Below are 6,575 nucleotides of genomic sequence, written 5' to 3'. Positions count from 1 at the left end.
TTGTAGGTTTGGCTCGCAACCCTTTTCGTCCCAGTTTGGGCCCCGCACCCTTTGCCGTGCGGCTCTGATCCCGAATCTTTTTGGTTCCGATTTGGGCCCCCTAGAGTTTGCCTTGTGGGTTTGGCCCATAACCCTTTTCGTTCAGATTTTGGCCCCGCAGCCTTTGCCTTGCGGCTTTATCCCCGAATCTCTTTGGTTTCAGTTGGGTCCCCGCAGCCTCTATCTTACAGGTTTGGTCCCCAATCCTGAAAGTTCCAGTTTAGACCCCTCAGAGTTTGCCTTTCAGGTTTCCCCTGAACCCTTTTAGCTCCTGTTTGGGCCGGGGAGCTTTAGCCTTGCAGTTTAAGCCCAGAACGCTTTTCGTTCCAGGTTGGGACCCGCAGCCTTTCCCTTGCAGATTGGGCCCGGAATGCTTTTGGTAACAGTTTGTGTCCTGCAGCCTTTCCCTTACAGGTTGAGCCCGGAATGCTTTTGGTAACAGTTTGGGTCCCTCAGCCTTTCCCTTGCAGGTTGGGCCCGGAATGCTTTTAGTAGCAGTTTGGGTCCTGCAGCCTTTGCCTTGCAGCTTTGGCCCCGATCCCTTTTGGTTCCAATTTGGGCCCCACAGCCTTTGCCTTGCAGGTTTGACCCTGAATCCTTTTGGTTCCAGTTTGGGCCCACTAGAATTGACCTTGCATGTATTGGCCCTGAACTCTTTTGGTTCCAGTTTGGGCCCCCTAGAGTTGACCTTGGATGTTTTGGCCCCGAATCCTTTTCATTCCAGTTTGGGCCCCGCGGCCTTTGCCATGCAGGTTCCCCCCTCAATCTTTGCCTTGCAGGTTTGACCCCGAACCTTTTTCATTTCAGTTTAGGTCCCCCGGAAATTGCCTTACAGACTGGGCCCTGAACCCTTTTCGTTCCAGTTTGGGCCCCCTAGAGTTTGTTTGTCCCTGAACCCTTTTCTTGCCAGTTGGGGCCCCACAGTCTTTTCCTTGCAGGTTTTGCCCCAAACCTTTCTTGTTCCTGTTTGGGCCAGGCAGCCTTTTCCTTGGAGGTTTGACACTAAATCTTTTTCCTTCCAGCTTGGGCCCCACAGCCTTTGCCTTTCAGGTAAGGCCCAGAACACTTCTGGTTCCACTTTGGGTCCCACAGCTTTTGCCTTGCAGGTTTGGCCCCGAACCCTTTTGGTTACAGTTGGGCCCCATAAGGTTTTCCTTGCAGGTTTGGCCCCAAACCCTTTTCTTTCATGTTTGGGCCCACAGCTTTGTCTTGCATGTTTGGCCCCCAACCCTTTCTGTTCCAGTTTGGCGCCCCCCAGAGTTTGCCTTGCAGGTTTGGCCCCAACCCATTTCACTTCCGTTTGGGTCCCACAGCCTTGGCCTTGCAGGTTTGGCCCTGAACCCTTTTGGTTCCAGTTTGGACCTCCTCGAGTTTGCCTTCCAGGTTTGGCCCCGAACCCTTCTCATTCAGGTTTGGGCCCCGCAGCCTTTGCCTTGCAAGTTTGGCCCTGAACCCTTTTTGTACCAGTTTGACCCCCTAGAGATTGCCTTACAGGTTTGGCCCCGAACCTTTTTGGTTCCAGTTTAGGCCACGCAGCCTTTGCCTTTCAGGGTTGCCCCCCACAGCCTTTGCCTTGCAACTTTGGCCCCGAACCCTTTTGGTTCCAGTTCGGGCCCCGCAATCTTTGCCTTGCAGGTTTGGTCCTGTAAGCTTTTCGTTCCAGTTTGTCATCCCCCCCTCCTCCACCCCCCCGAATTTGCCTTGTAGGTTTGTCCTCAAGTACGTTTCGTTCAGGTTGGGCCCCGCAGCCTTTGCCTTGCAGGTTTGGCTCCTAACTGTTTTAATTCCAGTTAGTCCCACCAAGAGTTTGCTTTTCAGGTTTATCCCCGAACCCTTTTCATTTCAATTTGGGTCCCTCAGCCTTTGCCTTGCAAGTTAGGCCCCGAACACTTTTGGTATCCATTCGGCCACCCCAGTTGGATAAATACAGTTGGATGAATGAATGAATGAGTGAATGAATGAATGAAGGAGCCCCCTCCCTCCTCACATCAGACAGACCACAGTGCTCCCTAAGGTCAGATTCCTCCTAAACTCCCGGCTCCTCCAGGGAGCCTTCCCAGATGAATTTCCCAGCCCCCTGAGACAGGCCATGCCTTCAGCCAGCTCCAGCACTTAGGAACATATTAGCACCCTCCCAAACCCTCACAATTTATTGATTTTTGTCTACTCTAGTTGTAAAGAGTTTTTATATTTGTGCCTCCTGTTGGACTGCAAGCACCCTGCCGGCTGGGAATGTGTCGCTTGGTTATTTTGTCCTTCCCCATTGCTTAGTACAGTGCACCTCACCACACCCCCTCTAGACTGTAAGCTCCCCCCGCCCCAGACTGGAAGCTCCTTGTGGGCAGGGAATGTGTCTGTTACACTGTACTCTCCCAAATGCGTAGGGCAATGCTCTGCACACAGTAAGTGCTCTATAAGTGCGAATGATCGATGTGGTGCTCAATAACTGCTATTGAATTCATTCACAAATGCAGAAGTGGACCCTAGAGGGCAGCAGGAGACTACATTGTAGCTGGTGGTTGTAAAGGTGGCAGGAAGAGGGGGCAAGGTGGTTGGAAAGAGGCAAGTGATTCACCCAAGGTCACACGGGGGGGTAAGCTGTGGCCGCGGTGGTGGTGGAGCTGGGATTAGACACCCCGTCAGGAGAGAGTTGCCTGTGACACAATGTTAATCGGGAGAGAATGGGTCTCGGCCATGGCAAGGAAGAGTGAGGGGAGCAGAAACGGGCCCCGAATGACGGGGAGTTGGCCCTTGGTGGAGTGAAATGCTACCAGTCAAGGCAGAACCTTTGACTGGGATGAAATGTCACCATGGCATGGGGGCACTATTGTTAGAGGAGAACAGGGATGCAGAAGGGAAGAAGAAATGTCAAGCCGTGGAGGGTGATGTCAAGGAGGTGTTGAGGGGGTACAACACGGGCCTGGGAGTCAGAGGATCTGGGTTGTAAACCTAATTCCTCCCCTTTTGTGCTGTGTGGCCTTGGGCAAGTCACCTCACGTCTCTGTGCCTCACTTTGCTCATCATTAAAATGGGAAGTCAATACCTGTTCTCCCTCCTATGTAGACTGTGAGCCCTGAGCAGGTCCCGGTGATTTTGCATCTACCCCAAAGCTTAGTTCAGTGCTTGGCGCACAGTAAGTGCTTAACAAATCTCGCAATTATTTGTAAGGTGTAATGTTCCCGATCGACCACGAGGTGATGCCCTTGTGGAGCTGCAGGCCTCCTGGTGGAGCGGGATTGGGTTTCCTCAGCAGCCTCAGGACCACTGACAGCAGAGGGATTGATAAAGGTGGTATTTATTGAGCAATTTCCACCATCAGAGCACAGTACTAAATTCTTGGACAGTACAGCAGAAGAAACAGCGTAGCTTAATGGAAAGAGCACGGGCTTGGGAGTCAGAGGATGTGGGTTTTAATCCCGGCTCTGCCGCTCGTCTGCTGTGTGACCGTGGGCAAGCTACTTCAGTTCTCTGTGCCTCAGTTACCTCATCTGGAAAATGGGGATTAAGACGGTGAGCTCCATGTGAGATTACCTTTTATCTGCCCCAGTGCTTAGAACCGGTGGTTGGCATATGGGAAGAGTTTAACAAATACTGTAATTATTATTACTGATTTATGGATAGGTTTGAGTGGGCAGGACATTTTATTCACGGCAAGGAGGGTTTGGGGCCCAGCCCCTGGGAAAGGGGTCCCTAACTGGCAACAGGGGCACTTGGAAAGAAAGCCTATATATTTTGGGGGGCAAGTCACCTCACTATATATTTTTTTCATGGTATTTAAGTGCCCCCTCCAGACTGTAAGCTTGTTGTGGGCAGGGAATGTGGCTGTTTATTGTTGTATTGTACTTCCCTAAGCCCTTAGTCATCCCTCTCAGGGTGGCACCTGGAGAGTTTCCAGTACTCTACTAGTCTCGGCTATGGGAGGGAGAGACAAGCAGAGGCCTGTCCATTCCATTCCTAACTTGGCCAGTGGCTAGCAAATGGAAGGCAATCTGCATTAAGTCAAAACTCCCCCGTGCTGGGCAGCAGCGGCACGGGAGAGAGTCGAGAGAGGAGATTTAAGTTTATTGCGTGGAAGGCGGCAGTGGTAAACCACTTCCGGATTTTTAGGAAGAAAACTCCATGGATGGACTACCAGAACGATTGCAGATGGAGAGCGGGGCCTTCTGGCAGGGATGTGTCTGCAGTGTCGCTATGGATCAGAAACAACTGGACAGCATAAGACAAGACAGGCACTTAGTAAAGTGCGCTGAAAACATTAAGTGCTCAGTAAATACAATTGAATGAATGAATGAATAAATGAATAGGAGTGCTCAGCACCAGAACATTCTACCTGTGGTGGGAGGGCTGGGACTCTAAGCTCTTTGTGGACAGGTAATGGGTCTGTTTATTGTTGTGTTGTACTCTCCCAAGTGCTTAGTACAGTACTTTGCACAAAGTAAGAGCTCATTAAATACAGTTGAATGAATGAATGGGTCAGGTGCCCTCAGAACTGTAATCAATCATCCATAGACAAAATCCCTGCCCTCAAGAGGTTTTCAATCCAGCAGCAGAGGGTGGGGAGAGAGACCTTTAAATAAGGTACAGGTAGGGGAAGCCACTGAGTTTAAAGTTGTTTATGCATGTGGCTGCCCAGGGAGATTCATGCAGCGCGAAGGGAACTGGGACCAGCCTGGGGCCTCCAGGATCCCAGGTGGTTCTGGTTCCAACCCCCTATCCCAGGTTGCTTGGGTGCAGAGCACAGGCTGGGTCAGCGGGCATCCCATGCTGGGGTCAGCGGGCATCACAGGCTGGGGTCAGTAGCCATTGCAGGTTAGTGAGCATCACATACTATGGTTGGTGGGTATCTCAGTGGGCAGAGCAGACTGGGTTGGCAGGCATCAAATGCTGGGATCGGGGGGCATCACAGACTGGGGACAGTGAACATCACAGGCTGGTCACATGCAACTTTTAACCCAACTAACTTTTGAGTTGCTTTAGGACAAGAAAGAAGAGTGACCCACTGTTGCCCTGGTCTTGACATTAAATGGAATCCACATTTATGAGGTAAAAGCAGAGTAAGAGAAGCTCTCTCCTGTGGCCCACCACTGTTCACTTTTCCTCTTCTCCGACTCTCACCACAGAAAGCCCACTTCCCTCCCCAGGATGAGGGGCTGTTCTTACCCTTGCTCCTGCCCAGTGTTACCCACCCAGCCCTCCTGGTTGCCTGCCGCAGGCCTCAGTGCTCCTGGCTCGTGGTGTCACCCTGGTTTCTGACCCTGCTGAGCTCTCCCCCATTGGCTCTGTTTCAGGAGGTGGGATGTGTTCAACAGCTGGTTTGTGACTTCCCCTGGTCCCACGTGAAGAAGCTGGCTTTCCTGGTGAGTTCTGGAACTGAGAGCTGAGGGCCAATGGCCCAGGCTAGGACAGTAGCCCGGGGGGCTCGCTGAGTCCACGGACCCTCTGAGCGTCCACTGGCCCACCTAGCCATCAGTCAATGGTTCATTCATTCATTCAATAGTATTTATTGAGCACTTACTATGTGCAGAGCACTGTACTAAGCGCTTGGGATGAACAAGTCGGCAACAGATAGAGACAGTCCCTGCCGTTTGATGGGCTTACAGTCTAATCGGGGGAGACGGACAGACGAGAACAATGGCAATAAACAGAGTCAAGGGGAAGAACATCTCGTAAAAACCGATGGCAACTAAATAGAATCAAGGCGATGTACAATTCATTAACAAAATAAATAGTGTAACGAAAATATATACAGTTGAGCGGACGAGGACAGTGCTGTGGGGATGGGAAGGGAGAGGTGGAGGAGCAGAGGGAAAAGGGGAAAATGAGGGTTTAGCTGCGGAGAGGTAAAGGGGGGATGGCAGAGGGAGTAGAGGGAGAAGAGGAGCTCAGTCTGGGAACGCCTCTTGGAGGAGGTGAGTTTTAAGTAGGATTTTGAAGAGGGAAAGAGAATCAGTTTGGCGGAGGTGAGGAGGGAGGGCGTTCCAGGACCGCGGGAGGACGTGACCCAGGGGTCGACGGCGGCATAGGCGAGACCGAGGGACGGTGAGGAGGTGGGCGGCAGAGGAGCGGAGCGAGCGGGGTGGGCGGTAGAAAGAGAGAAGGGAGGAGAGGTAGGAAGGGGTAAGGTGATGGAGAGCCTTGAAGCCTAGAGTGAGGAGTTTTTGTTTGGAGCGGAGGTTGATAGGCAACCACTGGAGTTGTTTAAGAAGGGGAGTGACATGCCCAGATCGTTTCTGCAGGAAGACGAGCCGGGCAGCGGAGTGAAGAATAGACCGGAGCAGGGCGAGAGAGGAGGAAGGGAGGTCAGAGAGAAGGCTGACACAGTATTCTAGCCGGGATATAACGAGAGCCCGTAACAGTAAGGTAGCCGTTTGGGTGGAGAGGAAAGGGCGGATCTTGGCGATATTGTAGAGGTGAAACCGGCAGGTCTTGGTAACGGATAGGATGTGTGGGGTGAACGAGAGAGACGAGTCAAGGATGACACCGAGATTGCGGGCCTGAGAGACGGGAAGGACGGTCGTGCCATCCACGGTGATAGA

At 52.1% G+C, this 6,575-nt stretch overlaps 1 non-coding gene across 1 annotated transcript; it reads left to right on the top strand.

The window, feature by feature from the left end:
• Positions 1-3,901: 3,901 nt before the first annotated feature.
• On the top strand, positions 3,902-4,039 carry LOC114805529. The gene has a single exon (XR_003753501.1). It is a non-coding gene; the product is annotated as a small nucleolar RNA SNORA7 (small nucleolar RNA).
• Positions 4,040-6,575: the final 2,536 nt, after the last annotated feature.

The sequence above is a fragment of the Ornithorhynchus anatinus genome, chromosome 18 (genome assembly GCF_004115215.2).
Source record: "Ornithorhynchus anatinus isolate Pmale09 chromosome 18, mOrnAna1.pri.v4, whole genome shotgun sequence".
NCBI classification, from domain to species: domain Eukaryota; kingdom Metazoa; phylum Chordata; class Mammalia; order Monotremata; family Ornithorhynchidae; genus Ornithorhynchus; species Ornithorhynchus anatinus.
The sequence above is the reverse complement of the archived record's forward strand: the minus strand, read 5'-3'. Positions and strand labels throughout refer to the sequence as shown.